Here is a 19,061-nt window from a genome sequence, read left to right on the forward strand (position 1 = left end):
TGGGCTGTGACAAAGCAAATAAAGCTGGGGAGGGGGCTGGGAGCAGTCGGGGGAGGGCTGTCTTCCCATCAGAAGGTCGGGGAACCGCACCTGAAAGGCTGCGGGAGTGCGCACACGGCTCTGGGGATAGAGTCGTGCGGAATGAGGGACCAGCAGGAGCGAAGGCCTGGAGGCAGGAGCAGGGTCAGCTTTCCAGGAACGGCCGAGTGCAGTGGCTGGCATTGTGAGGAGTGAGCAACGGGGCGTGTGGGAAGAGATGGGGACAGAGGAGTGGCAGGGCCACCCACAAGCCCTTGTCCCTTTGTAAGGACCACAGCTTTCCCAAGGCGTGAGGTGAGGCGTCCCTGCGGTGCTCTGGCCGCCCTCAGGCCCCTCCACCGTCCCCCGGGTTGCTGGGAAGAGAACACAGGTGGGGCCAGGGTGGGAGTGGGGTGGCCTGGCAGCGGGGAGCCCATGGAGTGCCAAGGAGGCACCGGATTCTGGGTTTCTTTTGGAGGCAGCACCAACAGGATCAGCTGGTATGTTTGGTCTGAGCAGCTAGGAGAGAGGGGCCCCTCAGTCAGGTGAGCACGTGGGGCAGGCTGGGGGGGCACCTCAGGAAAGAAGGCCCTGCCCCCGGGACAAGGCAGTGACCTCCATCCCATCCATCAGCTGCTGAAAAGGCCGTTTTCGGCCAACATGCCGGGCACCCTGCCTGCCTGGGTCAGCACCGGTGACTGGACAAGTCAAGGTCCTGCTCCGAGCCTCAGTTTCCCTTTTATGAGCGTGTGGGTCCAGGTCAGCCTCCTCCGAGGGTCCCGGGACTTCCGTCCCCATGGCCCCTGCCGCTCTCGTAGACCAGCAAACGTGAGCCACCCCCACATCACTCCTTGGTCGTCTGGACCTGAAACCCCACCACCGAGGCCCAGGGAGACAGCAGAGAACAGCCCCCAGGCCCCGTGGGCCAACCGTCCCAGCCCTGCTGTTCCCCTGCAAACCTCTCACACCCAGCACTTCCCAAGAGCTGGGCCACCATGCGGACTGAGGGCAAAACACTCGAGAAGTGTTCTTCTCTGAAAGCAAAGAATTCAATGTTTTAGTGCGGTGGGGGCGGTGCGGGGAGATCAGGATTATAAATCTCTGAGTTCCCTTACGTTTTCGGCACGTTCTCAGCTTGTATGCACCCCCACCCACCCCAAGGGTCCACGGGCTGTGGGAAGATCTCCCCATTTAGGTTCCAGTAGAGCCGGGACAGAGGGGCTGCCTAGTGTCCACCTCTCCTGCCGGGGCTGGGCTGCGGCCCCAGGGGATGGCTGGGCCAGGGTCCACTCGCCAGTCCTGCTGACTGTCAGACCGAGCCCTGTTCTTCCTCTGCCTGCCTTCGGCCTGTATGACCCCTGATCTCTGCTGTCTGTGGTTTCTCTGCCATCTGTCTCTCCATCCTTCCTTTCCAGACTGTGGGAGGCCAGCAGGCAAGGAGCTATAGCTTCAGACTCAGACAGGGCTCACCCACCTGCTAGGGGACCCCCTCCCCTGGGTGTGGGGCCTCACCCAGACATCTCTAACCTCTCTCTCTCACACACACCCTGCCAGGAGCCCCCACAGCCTTCATCTGCTGGGGGACCCAGGCCAGTGCAGCCCTAAGCACCCCCACCCTCACATCACCTTCCTTTCCCAGCGCGCAGCACACCTGAAGACACTGACTATGTCCCTGAGCTTGGAGGGACAAGGCCCTGGATTCAGAAGGCAGGGGCTGGAGGCTGCAGGCAGACCTCAGTGGGGAACGAATGGGAAGAAGAGGGAAGACAGACATACAGACAGGCAGGAAGAGGGATGAAGGGCGGGGGCGGGGAAAGGAGGAGGGGAAATACAGGAGCAGAGGGGAGGGGAGGAGAGGGGCGGGCAGGGGCCTGCCTGCAGCCTCTCCTGCTCCGCATTCTCTGGAGAGGCCCTGGGTCCAGAGGACATGCCTTGGTTCCCTGCTCTGACCAAGACCACCATCTCCAGGCACTTCTGGCCTGGCTGGGATCCTAACTTGGCCGTGGGACCAGCTCCTGGCAGCCACCTGCCTGTCTGGCGCCCAGCAGGGCCCACTAAGGGGCTGGGGGCGGCAGCGCGGCCGAGGGCTAACCAGCCTTCCGCACCAATGTAGATGGACCCCTGGCACCAGCCACAAACTGACCCTCGGCCCAGTCACAGTGTGAGCACCCCACCCCAAGCTGACCCCCGCCCTCTGCCGTGAATGGACTCCTGACCCCAGCCACAGTCTCCAGCCAAGACTGATATTTGGCCCTGCCGTGGACTGACCTCTGACCCCAGGCCCAGCCTGAGCCTGAACCCTGATGCTGGCAGAGGCCCCTCTCGTGGGCACAACCCTCCGGAGACCATGTGGGGAGGAAGGAAAAGCCCAGCTCAGGGATACCCCACAGCCCCAGCAAGAAGCACTGTCAACCCTCTGTGGACCACCCTGGGGTCTCAGGGCCTGTGGTGGCTGGGGCGGGCCTGGGGCAGCACACACAGCCAGACACCAGGGCACAGCCCCCGACACGGGCACATGGACATGCAGAGACACCGACATGCTAGGGTGCAGACGCCAGCACGCAGATGTGTGCACACTAGGCTGTCCCCACCCCTGCCCCATCTCACTGGGCCCCCCGGCCCCCCAGCCAGGCACCACGAGCAACAGCAGACCGAGGAGGTGTGCTGAGGGGCTGTGAAGCCGTCCTGGCCCTCCCCAGGGCCCCAGGGGCTGCTTCTGCCTGCCACCAAGGGAACCCAGCAAGAGGGTGTGCCTTGCTCCTTCCCCCAAACTCGGGGCAGCTGCCAGTGCCCCATTTCACGGAGGGCCTGGCCACGTCACGCAGCAGGTCGGAGGCGGTCAGGACATGTGGAAACACACCCCTAATCAGACACGTGCGTGCATGTGTGTACACTGAGGAGGTGTACAAGGGCACTGTGCACAGACCCCTCTCTGGGGGGTGCCACGCAGACTCACACACCCGGGTGGCGGGCTCCTGCCTGCACGTCATTTGTCCCCCAACTCCAAAGCTCATCGGTATCTCTACCTCCAAGTGACTAACCACTCCTCAAGTGACCCCTCCAGCCCCTTCCCAGCTCAGCTCAGAGCTCCAGGGCCTCTGCCCCCACTCAGCTTAGTGGCACCAGGGATCCTGCCCCTAGAGACCCTCCTGGCCCGCAGCCCCCAGAGCCAGGCAGGCGAGGACCCCTGAAGTCCTCCTGACCTTGTCCCCTGCAGCTCCTGCCTGGCCCTGGCCTGGTTATGATGTGCCCTTGGTCTTTCGCATGACGTGGCCAACTCCCTCCCTGCTAAGGGAGACCCAGTCCCCTGCCCCAGCTGCAGGATGAGACATGTGCCCAGCTTCTCCTGGGGCAGGTGAAGCCTGGGGAGCACTGAAGTCAGAAGCCTGAATTCAGGGGTACCCGAATCTGCAGAGATTACTTCTGGAAGGATGGAGAAGAAACTGCTGATCATAAGGCAGGGAGGGGTGTTTGTGGAGCTGCTGTGAGTGGGGGAGAAGGAGGGAAGAGGAGAAGGAGCGGGGAGGGGGAGGAGGGGATGGGGAGAGGGAAGGAGGGAGGAGGAGGGGAGGGAAGGAGAGGAGAGGAAGAGAGGGGGAGGAGGGGGAGGTTACCAGTCTCGTGTTTCTCCTCCTGGTTTGGCTTCATCCCAGAATTCCCGGATGGAAGCCAGGTGATAGGGCTGGGGGACGGCACACGGAGCCAAGCCAGGGCTGATACATCCCCATGGAACCCACCCCGCAGCAATCCTTAGAGGTGGGTGTCTTGAGCCCATCTTAGAGATGTGAGAACTGAGGCTCAGAGAGCAGGAGGGCAAGGCACTCAGCCCGGGCGACCTCGGGTCCAGCCTGAACCACTGCCGCTCCTATCCACCTGTCAGGCCCAGGGCCCCACTCAGCACAGCCTGGCCCGGGCTCACATCTGGAGGGCAGAGGAGTCGAGCCCTGGCTTCAGACGCCCTAATGGGCTCTCCTGGAGAGCTACTGGGCGATGAAGTCAAACATCCCACCCTCCCACACGTCCACAGCCAGGAAAGGTGCTGCCCCTGCCTGCCCCCAGTGCAAGCCCAGCCCTGCCACAGCCTGCCTGTGTGTCCCTGGGCGGCTCCACAGCCTCTCTGGGCCGGGTTTCCACAGCCGAGGAAAGGGACGGCGCTCCGCTCCTGCTGATCTCACGGGGAGGCGGGGCGGTGATCTGGGCTGGAAAACAGGCTTCCCAGCTGTGATCTCTCTCACTGAGCCCAGCCAGGAGCTCACAGCTGGAGACCAGGATCACCCTCCCAACACAGCCCCGGATGGGGCAGGTGTGAGGACCCCTCACTGGACGACCACCTCGGTCAGCACGTGCCCCGGCAGCCCCCCTGCAGTGCTCAGGGGGGCGGGGCTGCTTGCTGGTCTCCCAGACGAGTCCACGCCGCTCCCCAAACCCACGGCAGAGACTCACACCCACCTGCTTCCTGCCACGTTTCTCAGCCTCAGTTTCTTCACCTTTAAAGTGGGAGAACAGCAGGGCCCGGGTTGTGTGGACTCAGGGAAGTCAGTGCATGGGAGTCGGTGTGGGACCTGCCTACTTTATTTCTGGGGATGATGGTTCCCTCCTGGTCTACCAAGAGCTGAGCTTTCAACCTCTGGGATCAGTATCAAACTCCAAGCTCGTGGCCATGCTCTGAACTTTGCATCTGGAAATTCTGTGTGGCTGTACTGCTGGGGCAAAGCCCACCCGCACTTCCTCCCAAAGCCGAATGGCCCCAGACACCAGCTCTGGGCTGCTGAGCCCCAAAGCCCGTCACAGCCTCCCAGGAGCCCAATGCGGAGCAGGGAGGAGCCCAGGGAGCCCCACGCCACAGGCCCAGGGCCTGGGGCTCAGAGAGGGAGCTGAGGAGGAGGAGAGGCAACAGGAAGGCAGAGTTTGCGCCTCCATATAAGGAAGAGCTTGCTCACAGACACAGCTGCCCAGAAATGGAGTGAGCAAGCTGCCTGGGAGGTGGTGAGCAGCCCGTGGCTGAGGGCGTGCAAGCAGAAGAGGGGTCTCTGGGTGGAGACGCTGCTTGGGCAGCTTGGACGCAGCCGAGAAGGGCTGGGGAGATCCCTGGTCGCATGACTTGACCAAGGCCATGTGAGCAGGCATGGAACTCCAGGTCAGAGCTGGAGACCACAGCCGCCACGTGAAAGCCTGCAGACCTACAGACAGTGCCCGACGGGGCCGGAGAGAGGTGCCCAGCCCTCCAGTTGATTCCCTCCCCCTGCTCACCTACCACAAAGCACTTAATTTGCACGGGCAAATTCCTTCTTTTAATTTTAAAAAGTGAAAAGCACACAAAAGTACAAAGGAAGAATACTACTCAGCCATAAAAAATAATAAAATAATGCCATTTGCAGCAATAAAAAAAGAAAAGTACAAAGGGAAACAATCCGGTGTCCCCTCGCCCTGGGACAGCTACCACTACCATTTCCTTCCGGTCTTCTCTATGTACGTCAGTTTTGATTAGAAATCCTAGGATGCTCCGAATTTTCTTTTTGATGGAGACACAGTCCATACACTAAAATTCACCCTTGTGCAGCACTTGTCAGTGTATACACAGAGCGGTGCAGTCATCGCCACTATTTTCAGAACGTTGTCACCCCCCCAAAAGAAACCAGGACTCATCAGCAGTCACCCAGTCACCTGCTCGCCAGCTGTGTGGAGCAGTTGCCTCTTCCTGGCCTCCCTGCGCCCACCTCTGCCCCCTCAGCCCTAAGGCAGCCAGAGGGAGCAGCTACATAAAACCCGAGTCAGATCACACCCAACGCGCCCTCAGAACACCCCATGGCTCCAACTCACAGTTACACGAACTTCTACGCAGCCCACAACCCCCAGTGCAATTGGACCTCTGCTACCTTCGACCTCAGCTCCACCCACCCTCCTCACGCCCTCGGCTCCAACCGCACATCAAACCTGGGCTTGCCACAGGGCCTTTGCACTGGCTGTTCCTTCCACCTAGAATGTGCTCCTAGGTGTCTGCTGGATTTTTCCCCTGACTCTCTCCCTGTGGTTCTGCTTTCTTCTTCAGAACACTTGTCACCTGACGTCCTTTCTGTCCCGGCTCCTCCTGCCCTAAAATGGCAGCTCCATCTGTCTCTTGGTGCCCTGCTCTCAAGCCTAGCACAGCCTAGCACAGAGTTGCAGCTTAGTGAGGATCTCGGTTGTTCCCAATAAAATTAGCAACGTAAAAGGAGCAAACGCAAGACCCAAGCACCCACAGAGGAGCAGACGTGGTGAGCTGGTGGCCCTCTGCCTCTGGGCACGCATGGTGACAACCACACGGTGCCGAGAGGTTCACAGACAAATTCAAATTCTGGCATCTCTTGGAAACACAGATCTGGTCCTCCAGAGAAGCACACAGCTGCATGACCATGTCAGCAGGCACCGAGGCCACTCCCTGCGCTGGCCCTGCTGACCCCACGCCCTTCACGCTCAGGCCAGCTCCTCCCCAGGCTCACCAAGCCCCCACCTCTGCCAGTTCCATCCTCCATCCCCTCCATACTGCATCCGCAAAGAGGGTCTGCCTCACTTGCCCCCTTGCATCCTCTACACTCACCTCCCCCATCTGACAGAGCTGGGGGGCACCCCCTCCATCCAGGCCTCCCCAACCCTGGCCGAGCCCAGCACACAGTAGGGCGCTGAGAAGCAGGAAGCGTCATCAAGGGACTGAGTGAATAGCCCCCACCCGGAGAGACCCACAACAACTCGGGCCTGGAACGGTCCACTGGGGTCCAGGTGAGGCATCACACGTACTGCTGCACAGGAGCACAAAGGTGGAACACCTAGGGGAGGTGAGGGGCAAGGGAGAGAGGCTGGAGCCCGGAAGGGCTACCGCAGCCGGGTGTGTGTGTGCGCACGTGCGTGTGTTTTCACGCCAGTGACGGGCTCCCCAGTGGGCAGCGTCCAGAGTCCTCCCAGGCCTCAGTCTCCCCATCTGCACTCAGGGCTCCCCGGATCGCCAGCCCCACCTCCCCACCCAGGAAAGGGGAGAGGAGAGAGGTTTCCGGGTGCAGCAGCCCTGCTCTCTCATCCGTCAGGATTTTGCTGCATTCCTGTGAGTCATTCTCCAAACAAACCCATGTGAGGGAGAGAAGGGAGCAGGGGAGGGGGAGACGCGCGGCTCGGGAGGCTCAATGCAAACCCAGCCTTGCCTCCCGCCTGCTCCCCCCTCAACACCCGCTCCCGCGCACACATGGGGCACCCCAGGCAGGGCTCTGGAGTAGGAGTCTGGTTGGCTGTGCCACAGGCTTGCTGTGTGACCTTGGGCAAGACCCTTGCCCTCTCTGGGCCTCTGTGGAAAATGGCCCTGAAGGCCTCCACCTACAGGATCATGGGCTTCTGAAGGGGCTGTCTGCCTCAAATGAGGCAGGGCATGGGGGGAAGTGTGCCGTGTCCCTGAAGCAGCCCTTCCCTGCCTCCTTGTCTCGGTTTCCCCACCTCCAAAGTGAGGAGAGGACAAGTCCTTGGCAGGCACAGGGGACAAGGGCACAGCTCCCAGGTCTCGCTGGGCAGGGGCCGAGGCTCAGGCAGAGCAAGCTGTGCCCATCACAGGCCACCAGCCATCCCCGACGGGGCCAGCCCAGCGTGCCTCCCACCCGAAGTCCTCCCTCCTGCACAGAGGCAGGCTGTGCCTTCCCCGGGCAGGAGTGCCAGGCTTCACTCACAAAGCCGGGTCAGGCCCTAAGGAGGGTCCCTGGGCAGACTCTTGCTCTCAGGGTGGGGACAGGATGCCGCTGAGACAAGGAGGAAGAATTCCCACCCTGCAACGGGGAGGACCCCCTGGCTGCGGCTGTGTGCCCGCACACCCCTGTGTCCCTGCATAGATGTCTGTCTCTGTGCACACCTGTGTGTTAGCAGAACAGCCCCCCAGGAGTCAGTGAACTCCTGGCCTCTGAGTCGCCCTCCTGTGGCCACCGGGCCTGAGTGGTGGCACGTGCAGTGGCCCCAGTGCCCTGGTCCGCTCTGTGTTTTGGGGGGAGGCTGATGGTGGAGGGCGTGCCCGTATGTGTGAGAAGGGGCGTGGGTGCCTGTGGACGTGACCGCAGCAGTGGAGGGGGTGTGTGCGACCCCAGCGGGCTGGCGTCCAGGGATGAGAACGGGGTGGGAGGATTTCCTCCTAAGACACCAGCTCTTGGAACTGCCCCCACTCCCCCAGGCTCTGGCGCTGGCTCCACAAACAGGTTCCAACCCCCGGGGAGCTGCACCCACACGTGTGTGTGTCCCAGGCACGGGGCTGCTATTCGGGGGCCCCTTGAGGTTCAGAGCAAAGCTGCAGGCCAGCTACCCAGACAGTGTGCTGACACATGTCACTTTGGACCCGGCATTAGGGTTCACGGAGCCCGGGCAGGGGCCCATCTCCCCAGTCAGGCCTGGAGGCCACAGCCTGGCCCAGAGGAGGGGGCCCAGGGCCAGGGGAGGCCAGGGGCCTGGAGTGGGGTAGGGGCAGACCTCAGGCTATGCAGGAGGGAGACCTTGGGGGGCAGCCAGGGGTGTGTGGCCACTGCTCCAGGCCGGGCCTGGAACCCCCAACAGCGGCCTGCACGCTGGGCAGCCTCGGGGAGGGAGAGAGGTGCCACAGAGCAGGGTAACCAGAGCCCCCGGGGACCTGGGTGAGGAGGAGGCAGAGGGGGCGGCGGGCGCCTGGGGGCGGGGAAGGGGCGCTTCCGAGCCTGCGGGAGAGACAGAGGAAGTGCCACACAGAACCAGGCAGGGAGCCCGGGCCCCAGCAGCCCCCGCCCCGCGCCGCCCCCGACAGGCGGAGGGGAGGGGCTGGCCCCCAGGCTGTCTGTAAAGGGTCACTCTCGTCACACGGCCAGGCGCTGGGCCACAGCGGGGCGCGGGGAGAGACCACAGGCTGCAGCTCCGCTCCTGATGCGAGTCCCTTCTCACTGGGCCTCAGTCTCCCACCTGGATAAGGGGCGCTCCAGCCCGCCCGGAGCACTCCTCAGTGCCTGGACTGCAGGGCCCCCCTCCACCCCCCGCAGAGCTGGGAAACGGTGGGAGTACCCCCACAGGCTCCCATCAGTTGGCTGGCGCCCAGCCCAGACAGAGCCTGGTCTCCAGACTGGCCATCGGTGCGCCCTCACCTCGTCTGGAATCCCTCGGTTATGAAGAGGGGACCATGGGTGGAGACAGCCAACACTGAAAGGTGGGGACATAGAATGTCCCTGAGTCTCGAGCATGACAGGCAAAGAGCTGCCTGGAGACATAGTGCGAGATGTGGGAGACGGTGACCCGTCCACCCAAGCCCACACCCCACTCCGCGGCGTGCAGAGTTCAGGATGCCACCTGGTCGCTGGCCTCGCCCCTGAGAGCAGCCGGGGTTGGGGGGCAGGAGGCTGTGAAAGCCACGTGGTGTCATTTCAGTCCAGGCTGCGAGCACTCCGGCTGTAAACCAGGGGCCTGGCTTCCTTCCAGAGTTTATCAGGGGCTCTCTGCCCGGAGGGGCCAGCCTCCCCACGGACAGGACCCACATCCACAGGCTGAGCGGTCCTAGGCGGACGGAGCAAAGGCAGCAGAGAAGAGGGTGCAGGGAAGCGGAGGGGAGGGGGCGGCAGGGGGGCAAGGCCTGAGTGGGCAGGGCACCCCCCCCTACTTCTGGGAGATGGGTGGGCTGCAGCTTCGAGGCCGGAGTCAGGCGGCAGGGCCTGAAGACTCCAGGAACCTCCTCCTGCTCTCCTTGCTCCACCTGGCCCCTAAAGTGCTCAGGGCAGTTGGAGCACCACCCCTCTTCAGAGTGTAGGTCAAAGCCCTGCCCAGGTCTGGCGGCCTTTCGCCCTCCCCCACTCCGCCCAGTCACACCAGCCCTTCGCTGTTTCTACAATGTGTGAAGCATGTTCCTGCCTCAGGGCCTTTGCACGGTCATTCCACCACCCCCCCCCGGCCTACAGTGCCCTTCGCCCAGACACCCCCAGTGCCCACCTACTGCCTCTAGTCAGCTCCTCGGTGAGGCTTTCCTGACTCCCCACTTTAAAACTGCAAACATCTCCCCGACCCCTGAGCCCCTTCCCTGCACTGTTTTTTCTCACTGCATGTATCGCCTTCTAACCGCCTCCCTGGTACCGTCTCCCGCTGGAACAGACGCTCTAGGAGGACAGGTCCTCTGCTGTATTCACTGACGTGCACCCAGAACAGCACCGGCCTGCAGCAGAGGCTCAGGAAATGTGAGCGACAAATAAAACACCTGTTACCTGAGACAGGAAAGCCCCACTCAAAGGGCGAAACCTTTAAAGACAGTCTGCCTGCCGGAGTTTCAATTCTTTTTCCCCCCAAGACAGCACAGGGAGGAAACACGGGCCCTCTGTCCCAGCTCAGTTTCCCCCCAAGTCAGCAGTTGGATCTTAGGTGGGAAGGGTGGTCCTGAGTTTCCTTCCATGCACGGACCAGCCTGCATCCTGGCCATCTCCCCTGGACGTGCTCAGGTACTGACCAAGTTGACCCCCAAACGCTCCCCATCCACCCACTGCTCCCCCAGGACACTGGCCATGCAGCCCTGGGCTCTCCCTGGGCCTGCCTTTCCTTCTCAGACCCTGTCTAGCCTTTGACCACCTGGATGCTCGGCCTGGCCTCCCTCCCTCCAGCTGTTACCTGGCCCCATTCCTGCTACCCAGGCCTCTCGCCACCCCTCAGCCTTTGCCGGAGCAGGACCCGTTGCCCAGCTCTGCAAGTCATGCCCACTCGCCCTCTCCGCGTCCCCCTCAGAGCCCTCAGGGGAGCCAGCCTGTCCCGTCTGGGCTGTGCGCTGGGGCTCTGCGGAACGATCTTGAGCTCCCCACCGGTCTGCGGGCTCCCTTGGGCCAAGGAGACAGGTGCTCAAGGGACACTAACTGACTGAATGATGTAAACCAGTTAGCGAGAAGGTGAATTCATGAGCGAGAGCCTGAGCAAAATGACTGTGGAAACAGGTCAGCAGTAGCGTCCTGGTCCTTCGCCAGGTCTCCTCCACAGCTGACGGAGCTCCTGCACGGAACCCCGTGGGGGTCACATCTGAAGAGCGTGGTGATGACAGCCACGCTGTATCAGTCTGCGTGGGCGAGGCTACGCTGCTGTAACAAAACCCCCAAGTCTCAAGGGCTTAAAACAACAAAGGTCTACTTCTCGTTCACGCTGCAGGTCCTGCTGACCAAGCAGTCACACCAGGGCCAAGGGAAGGAGGCCTGGCAGGCGGCCCCGGCAGCGCAATGCCCAGCTTGGGAGGGACACACGTCCACGGCCAGCACTGGCCCATGGCCCCGCCCGACCTCAAGCCATCCTGGAAGCCCGACCCTGCCACAGGCCTGTGGGGACGAGGTCTGGGCCAAAAGCTCCAGCACCACCTCTGATGACACCAACACCACCACAAACAGCAGAGGCCACTGACCTCGTGCTTCCTGCACCCTGGACACTGGGCTGAGGGCCTGAGGCGGAATTTCACCTAATGCTAATGGCATCGTTCTGGGCCAAGGCTATGAACACCCCCATCTTCCAGACGATGAAGCCCAGGAAAACAACCCACCAAGACCACATGGCTTGGATGCAGCAACGCTGAGGTCGTGTGACCCCAGGCCCTCAAGGACCCTGCTGCAGACCCCACTGTGGGCACAGGCTCTCAGCTCCCCACCTCGCGGCTGGCCGAGGGGTCCCCACCAGAAAGGGCTTCCTCGCTCTGCCAAGCCCCATCCCCAGATGTTCCCAGTGCCAGAACCCTTGGGGATAGTCCCGGCTTTTACTGAGAGAGAAACTGAAGCCCAGAAGGCGGAGTGACGGGGCCAAGGCCACACCGCGGGGCTGTGCACGACCATGATGAGATCACAAGTCTATCCACTGTGCCCTGACTGTCCCACTGGGTGCCAGGCATCCACAGTGTCCGCCGGGGCCCTCGAGAAGTGAGGGTGGTCACACACCCCCACCTTCCTGCAGGCGGGTCCACCTAGGAAGTGTCCAGTTCCTGGCCAGCGAGCCTGTGGCCCTGACCGCCTGGGCCAGGCTCTGAGGAGCCAGCTGAGTGGCCGACACCTGCAGACCGTCTGTTCCCAGGGGGCAGCCCCATCAGGGAGGCCAAACAGGGATGGAGGGAGGTAAGTCTCGACTGCAAGGTTCTACCCCCAGGACTCCAGAAAACAAGACCATAGGACCTTCAGAGAAGCCACATGGCATGTCTGTGGCGGGGGGTCAAGGAACAAAAGACAAGGGGTCAGTGGTATTGAGAACAGACCCACCAGGAGTCAGATCCAGCTCTGCTCTGTGACCTTCACCTCCCCGAGCCCCCACTCGCTCATCTGTAAAGCAGGGTTCTGAGGAGCACAGGTGAGTCCTGGGACCCCTGACACAAATGTGGTGGCTGTCATGATTGATACTGGTATTTGTTTTGCCCACCCCCCCCAGGAACCTGAGCCCCAGACCATGACATGTATTTCCTGAGTTACAGGGGGCCCCGCACCAGAAAGGTCCTGGGTGCAGACTGGCACTGCCTGTCATGAGAAGGAGCGTCTGTCATGTGCTCCCTCTCAAACGCTCTGCGGCCAGGAGCTTGGTCAGAAACAGCCCCACCTGCACCCAATCCCCAGCATCCAGGCCCCAAAGAGCATGCCCGGCTCACAGCACAGCCAGCCCCATCAGGCCAGCCGCCCAGGGCAGCCGTCCTTCCCCGCCTCCTCTGAGCCCACCCCCCGCCCAGAAGTCCCTTCACCCACCATGGCTGCCCACCCCCCAGCTGCTGGGGGTGGAGACAGGAGGCAGAATTTTCCATCACCTACGAACCCTATGCATAGCTCCCTGCCCCAATCATCAGCCCACAAGCATCGATTAAGCACCTGCTACCTGCCATCCACCTCGAGAGACAGAGCTGCAGAGGGCACAGCCCACCTCCCGCCCAAGCCCACAGTCTGGCAGAAACACGCCTGCCTTGTGGGAGCAGCCCAGGCCTGAAGGAACACACTCAGGCTTGCAGGGTGCACAGACCCCCTCCCGCGGCTGAGTGACCCTCGCACATGGCATGACCCCGCCAGCCTCCGCGTCTCCACCTGCAGGACGAGGTGGGCATCACATCCACCTGAGGTGCAGCGACAAGCTATGGACGCCAAGAGCTGCATGCAGAGCCTGGTACACAGTAGGTGCTCAACCCATGGGGGCCTCATCCCTCCCCTAGACAGGCAGGGCAGAGCCCTGAGGCACGCCGCAAGAGACCTCCCTCCAGGCTTCCACTGCCTCATCAATCAGGGAGGACTGTCCGCCCGGCTGGGATGCCACCTGACGCCCCTGGCCACCTGCCCGTTCCCCTCCATCTTGTCTGCAAGGACATCTGGGCCGGGCTGGAGTGAGCCAAGTTCTGGCTGCAGGTCAGGTGTGCTGGGACCCTAGGAAACCAGAAAAGGCCCACCCAGCAGGCCCCATGGCCACTGAGCCACCGGCAGCTGCACGCACACAGTTGGCCCGCAATAAATGCCCAAGGTTGTGCTGGAAAAGGGGATGGGGTGGAGGCCAGGCCAGGCCCTGAGATGATGTGGGCTGAGTTCAGAGGGACCAGTTCTGGCTCTCAGGGCAGCAGGGAGCCACTGAAGGTTGCTGGGTGGCACAGGGACCTCTGCTCACACCTCCAGCCTCAGCCTCACCACGGTCTGTGAGCTCACGCTTTCTGTCCCTTACTCCCCACCACAATCAGGCAACATTCTGCCCCCGGCCTTTGCTCCAACTGTCCCCTGCCTGGAAGGCTGTTCCCAGCCTGATTAGCTCACTGCATCCTTCTTCCAGGCAGAGCATAGCGGCCCCTCCTGACCTTCCCCATCTGGAATCAAAGATGTCCCCTGCTTCCTTTCAATTGGCCCTTTTTACACGAGAGCCAAGTACTCCTGTCCAGGCCCACCCACCCAGACAGGTGTCCTCGGAGGGCAGAGCCCCAGCCTGACCTGCTCCTGTTGCAGCCCTGCTCATACAGGGCGGGGCCGGGGTGGGGGGTCTGTGAAGGGCCATGCATTACCCTGTGAGCTTCCAGCTCTGAGATGGCACAGAGGAAGGACGCTAGAAACCCCCCAGGAGATGTGGGTGGTGCAGACCGGAGGGGAGGGGGCTGGAGAGCGCAGAACAGAGGGGCTAGGGTGCAAATTGGGGGGTGGGGGAGAAGGGCGTCTCGCAGAAACTGCTGACCAGCCTCCCTGTCCCCTCCTCTCCTTCTCTCTGCAGGAGAGGGGATGCGGGCCTCTAACCGGGCCCTCCCAGCGGCTCACCTGGCGGCCGGCTGGAGGAGCAGTGGCAGGTCCCACAGAGAACAGCTTAAGCCTCAAGGCTCCCCAGAGCGGAGGGTGTGGGGCAGCACTCAGCCTGGCCCCGGTGCCACCCCAGGTGCCAGGCAGGGGCAGGGCAGTCGGAGCAGGTTGGCCTCAAGGACCTGTGGGTCTGGGGGTGGGACACACCCCAACTCCCTCACTCTGGGCTGCCCCACCCCCAACAGAGGGCCCAGACCATCCACAGAGGACAGAGGCTAGCCCTGGAGGGGCAGGGATGGGTTTCAGGAAGGGTGGGAGAGAGAGAACTGGCCTGAGGCTCTTGTTCAGACGGAGGAAAGAGCTTCTGAAAGGCAAGGGAGGTTGAGCAGAGAGAGGGCAATGGGCCCAGAGAGGCAACGTGGAAGGTGCTCCCAGTGAGTGACCACCATCCTTACTGCTGGTGCGGAGAGGGTGATGCCCGGTCAGGCCATGGGCAGCAAGCGATCCTGCAGGGCCTTGAATGCCAAGCCAGAGCTGGCCGGTCATGCTGGAAGGCTGGGTGCGCAGTGAATCAACGACACCAACCTCCACGCCGGCTCCACACCCAGCGCTGCACTCAAGGGAGGGGGTGAGCGGGAGCTCGGGGCGGCTGGGGAGGCTCAGGGGGCCCCCCACTTCCCTGCACCAGAGACAGGTAATTAAGGCTGGGCGGGGGACGCGCAGCTGCTTCCACAGCGCCCGGCCAGGCAGATACAACTGATCCCACGTCTGCAACCATTAAGAATGAGGAGGCGCTCCAAGGGCGGCAGGACCCACAGGGATGCTGAGACCTGAGTCACCCCAGACTCAGGTGTGGGGGACCCCAATGACAAAAGCCCTGGCACCAGGTGGGCTGGGGGGTGGGCTGGGGTCTGGTCCAACAGAGAAGGCAGGTGTCTCTCTCCCACAAACAGCTGGGGAAACAGGCCCAGAGGAGCACGTCACTCACAAAGGGCCCTGCACGGGGGCCAGAGCCAGGCCTCAGCCAGCAGTGGCTCATTTATTCAGCACTGGCACAGCAGCGGCCAACACTGAGGCCAGTTCTAAGCACTTCAGTATTCTCTCACTTGATCCCGCTGGCAACTCCAGGGGCTAGTGGGTACTTACTACGGTGCTCCCCATTTTACAGAGGAAGAAACTGAGTCTTGGAGACAGACCTGATTTACCCGAAATGTCACGACATGGAGAACTTGAACCTGGGCCATATGGCTCGAGGCCGGGCTCATAACGAGGAAGCCACAGCACCCTGTGTGACAGGCAGGGAGGCAGAGGGAGGAGTGGGGACTATGACTAGGAGGAGGCTGGGGGAGACTTCAGGCGCCACCAATCATGGCCTGGAGGGAGGCAGACCATAACGCTGGTGAGCTGTAAACTGGAGCTGGGCTGAAATTACCCAGGACTGCTCCCTGGCAATAAATGCCCTATAGTGAGGAAAAAAATTTTTTTTTAATTTTTTTCCCCAAACACTGGTCACCGCGCTCGAGGGCGAGGGTGAGGCCGAGTGAGGTCTTCAAAATGGGTCCGTGGACCAGAGGTCGAAGGAGGACAGCTGGTTCGACACAGCATAGTGCCTGGCGGCCACCAGGCCTCAGACACACTGGAGGGCGGAGGGAGGGGTGAGCCCAGCCTCCCTCTGCTGCGGGCAGGGCCCGAGGCTCTGCTTGCCTCTTCCCTGCTTCCTCCTGTGAGAGCGAAAGGGCTGAGAGGAGACGGCAGGTGGGGTCTGCAGGGGTACCAGGTCCTGGCGCCCCCCGGGGCCGTGCGTCCAGCATTCCAAAGTCAAAGTTGTTGGTGACAGATGTCTTGAGGGCCCTGGCGGGGAGAGCAAGAGAGCCTGAGAGGAGACCCAGGCTGCCCAAGTTCCACTCAGAGGTGAGGGAGCCAGAATGAGACTTCTAGCCTCGGAGGAGCCCAGAGAAGGCGGGCAGAGGCCTGGGGCCACACAGCGAGAATCAGAGTCTCCCGACTCATTCAAGTCCTGGGCGAGCCTTTCGAGAGCCCAGAGTGGCCCCCTGCCTAGGCACAGGACCCCCACTCTCCACGAAAAAAACTCTGCAAGTTCGTCTTGGCTCACAATAAACGTGCATTTCACACATGAATGTGTCATGACGCAAATAACTTGTCACGTCTTTCCTGCCGTGGCCACAGCTCCCCAAGGGCAGGGCCTACAAACACCCGGATCGTGGTGGGTTCTCGTCCCAGCACACAGTAGGCCGGCAAGCATACTTATCGGCCAGACGAAGTATAATTACTACAAATAATCTCAGTGCCAAAGAAAAACGTGTGCTGCTGTGGGCTTTCCTGCCTCCCCGTGGCCTCCCACACACCCTGCCCCACACAGCGGGCTCGGGGGCCTGGGTGGCCCCCAGGGCCCCATGGCTGGGGGTGCAGGCAGCAGAGGGCTTGCCCCCCTTCCCAGCCTGACCATGAGGCCAGCCCACCCCTCAGTTGCCCCCTGGCCTGCAAAGGCATTTGTCCCGGGCCAGGCTGCAGCCTCATTAGGAAAGCAGTGACAGACGAATTAGCTGCAGGGAGGGAGCTGAGGGCTGTCACAAGGCTGAGGAAAACCAAACGACCCTGCCCTGGTCTGGGCCCAGGGGATGCAGCGAGGGAAGGGACAGAGACAAGGTCCGGGTGCAGAGTCGCCCTGGAGCCAGGACTCAGGCCCAGAGCAAGGTCTTCACATCACCCCTGCTGCTCCTGCTGCCTGCCTGCCTCTGAGCCAGACTCAACCTGCTGAGTGACCCCTGACCGACTCCTGCCTCCTCTGTGCCCTGGTCTCTGTGTGAGAGGAATGTAGCTGGGAATAAAAGAGGAAACTGAGGCTGGCCCAGAGCAGAGTCCTGGAGCCGGAGTCACACTCTGTGTCAGGGTCCTCGCTTGGCCGCCAACAGGCTATGTGCCCTTGGACCTCGGTTTCCCATCCGTGAAACATGGGCCTGGGCCATCTTGGCCCCAGCATTCCCTCTGGTCTGAGTCACAGGGCAGGGAAGGCCCAGTTCAGTGGGAAGACAGTCCCCAAAGCCAGTTCGTCCTGGAGCCTGAGGCCCAGCCACACAGGGGTCCCTGAACTCACATGTACCTAGCATCAAGTTCCTCCTAGTGCCCAGGGCTGCAGGGATAAGAGGCCACTGCCTCTGTCACTCATACAAAATCCTGCACCACAGTCCACACGCACACGGAGATAGGCCTGGCACCGCGGGACACCCACATACATACAACAGACAGACACTCAGCCACACATAGGTCCCCACCCACAAATGCAGACACACAGAGGAGAGCGTGCCCCTCTCCCTGTATCATAGAAACCATGATACATATGTGCACCCAAGATGTGCTCACAAAACCCGCCTCCCAAATCACTCCCCAATCCAGACACACACACATCACCCACGTGCCTGGACACAACAGCCGTGCAAAAACCATCACCCCTCCATGTACAGAACCCCCCCTAAGACGGACAGACAAGTCGGATACACACAGGCCCCCAAGCCTGTACACACACAGACACAGGCCCACCTTGCAGCCTGATTAAATTCCCCATGGCAGGCGGTGCCCAGCCCGAAAGAGCAAACCCAGATAAATAAACCATGTTCAGAGCATCAATCTCAGCCCCACCTGGCGGCCTCCTTGCTCCAGGTAAAGCGAAACGGGTCTTAAGTAATTTATAAGTGAATAAACCTGCTAAGAGAATACAATGCACAGGCCCGCTGGGCAGCAGGTCCCTCCTGCATCTTTCCATTTCAGAGAGCACTCGGTGGTGGTGGTGGTGGTGGTGAGGCAGGTGGTGGCCCGCAGGGCAGGTACCAGACGGTAACCCCCCTCCACCCCACCCCACCCCCCACGCCTGGGGGTGACTCCCAGGGAAAGGGGCATTCTGTGAGTTTCCCTGCACTAAATCCAGCTGCTGCTCAGGGACAGAGCCCTGCCCTCTCCGGCCTCTTGGGCTTTTTCCTCCAAGCCTTGGATGCCTTTTCAACACCAATCTGTCCCTGGAAACCGTGATTTTCCAAAGCCTGTTTCTCGCAGGGCTGGGATGTGCTAGACTCAAACTGTGCAAGAAGGAGGGAGAAGAGAAGGCCTGGCAGCAGGGACGAACGGGGACAAGGGCAGCTCGGCCTGAGAGGCAGCTGGGCAGAGAGCAGTTGTGCTGGACCAGGCCCACACGCCCTCAGGGAGAGGCTACGGAGCCCAGGGCAGCAGAAATCCGTTCCCAGGCTGTGGAGACAGACCCGAAGATGGGCCACGGGACTAGCGTAGTCAGGAAGCAGTCACCAGGCCGCCTCCCTCTGACGCTCTCCCCAGGACCGGTTCCAGTTCTCTGCAGACTCAGACTCAGGAAGAAGGCGCAGGCCACACAACTTTAAGGGAGAAAAGCAGGCTATCACGCGGTACACACAGGAGCGGTGGCGTCCCCAAACAAGCGAAACACCTCACCAACGGGGCAGAGGCAAAGGCAGGTCAAATGCGGCTGCCTCCGGAGACGCAGAGTTCGGGCGAATTGCTTTCCTTTAATTTGTCTTATTTTCCAAAATAAGCCTGTCCTCCTTTTATAGTGAGGGGGAAAAGCTGTTAAAACCACCAAGTGCCTTGCAAAGCCAACCTACAGCGCGACTCCACATTTCATACTTGTTACATTTATCACGTCTATCACGTGTCTAGAGAAAAAGTGCTGAAAATGACTATGTCCTGCGGATGGAATTATAGGAGCTTTTTACGTGTCTTCCGCTATCCTCAGGTTTTCCTAAAATCCACACATTTATAACCTGGTGATGTTACTAAAAGCCAAACGCTCAGGACCGG

At 61.5% G+C, this 19,061-nt stretch overlaps 1 protein-coding gene across 5 annotated transcripts in view; it reads right to left on the minus strand.

Annotated features, from left to right (window-relative positions):
- RAI1 (retinoic acid induced 1) overlaps positions 1-19,061 on the minus strand; it is a 102,378-nt gene that overhangs the window by 74,292 nt on the left and 9,025 nt on the right. The window lies entirely within an intron of this gene.

Source organism: Vicugna pacos, chromosome 16, assembly GCF_048564905.1.
Source record: "Vicugna pacos chromosome 16, VicPac4, whole genome shotgun sequence".
Taxonomy (NCBI): domain Eukaryota; kingdom Metazoa; phylum Chordata; class Mammalia; order Artiodactyla; family Camelidae; genus Vicugna; species Vicugna pacos.